Here is a 1,467-nt window from a genome sequence, read left to right on the forward strand (position 1 = left end):
CATTTGACCAGAATCCAAACAAGGCAAGGTGAAGTTCATGGCCAAGACCATCGCAAGACTTAATGTGGCAAGAACCAACATAAACTTGGATTACATCATCAAACTACAACAGTTGTGTCCTGACAAGCCCTTTTTTTCAAATACAAAGAGAAAGCGAACAAAAGAAGCAGCCAAGGTTTCCTTCAAGTATCTTCCAGCAATGTGAGGTTAAATCAGGTGGTTCTCAGTCTGAAAATCAACCATTATTTATTTATTCCTGAAGCAATTTTAACTGATTGTCCTGACAAAAGTTCCCAGCTCCTGTATCGACAATTCCAGCCAACACAGCTTAAAAACATCCACCAATGGTTCACGGGTCAATAGGAAGCTGATGTTAAGGTACCATACTTAGACTGCTGAGTTCATGTACAACATAAAAGATTACAGTAGTAATGAGGACACTTGTTAAAGGGCCCAAAGGGACAAGAGGATTTAAAAACTCCACCCCAACTTAAGACCCTAAGAGTTTCCAAAAGACTGTCTGTACTTATTGTGAGGAAAACGTATGTGCAGCAATGCAGAACCAATGCTCAGGAAATGATGGAAGTTGGAAAGTCTTTAGTCAAACACTGTTATTTATTGAGAGAGAATAACGGCCGGAGAGTTCACAAGGTAAAGTCACAACTTTCATTATGAGACACCAAGCCAACTCTGAAGACATAAAGTTAATCATGGATCTGTATATCCCACAAGGAGGGACTTAGAACCCCCCCTTTCCTACCATAATCATTACCAGACATTTGGAACAAAGACACCTTTGTATTGCAACTTCACATGTGCCCAAACCCCTCACCCACAGGAAGACAGAAGACCTCTTGACCTGTGTCCTCCTGACGTTACTTGCAGGAGCATGTAAGAAAGACTGAGAACCTCTAAATACACAGATCGGATTAAAATATTCTCTTACACTTATCAAAAATCCCTAAGAAAAAGTAGTTGTAAATGACAAATGAAGAATTAAAACATCAATATTTCCAAATGGATGGAAAAGATGTCAAAATAACCCAAAATGACTGAATATTTCTGGCAATAAGTTGAAGCACAAACCTTAGCAGGGTGTCCGCGGGGTCTTAAAAAGTGTTAAAAGTTGATAAATCAATTTAGCGAAAATTAAGGCTATTAAAAAGTGTGCCTTGGAAATAATTGTTTACATTAATGGTGACCAAAACGTTTGAGACCCACTGAGATAACTTAGACTAAAGTTAACTATCTAAACACTCAGAGAGTCCTTTAGTTCACTGAGTCTCTCAGTCTGACAGGAGAGGACTCTCCTCCACTTTGTTGTTGAAAAAACTCTTTATATCCGTTAGCGTAGCTCGCTAGCACCAGAAGCTAATAATTACGATCTCCGCTACCGGTGCGCTCTCTCTCGCACACAAAATGGCTCGTCACACACACACACACACACACACACACACACACACACAC

The sequence above is a fragment of the Pseudochaenichthys georgianus genome, chromosome 22, assembly GCF_902827115.2.
Source record: "Pseudochaenichthys georgianus chromosome 22, fPseGeo1.2, whole genome shotgun sequence".
Lineage (NCBI taxonomy): Eukaryota > Metazoa > Chordata > Actinopteri > Perciformes > Channichthyidae > Pseudochaenichthys > Pseudochaenichthys georgianus.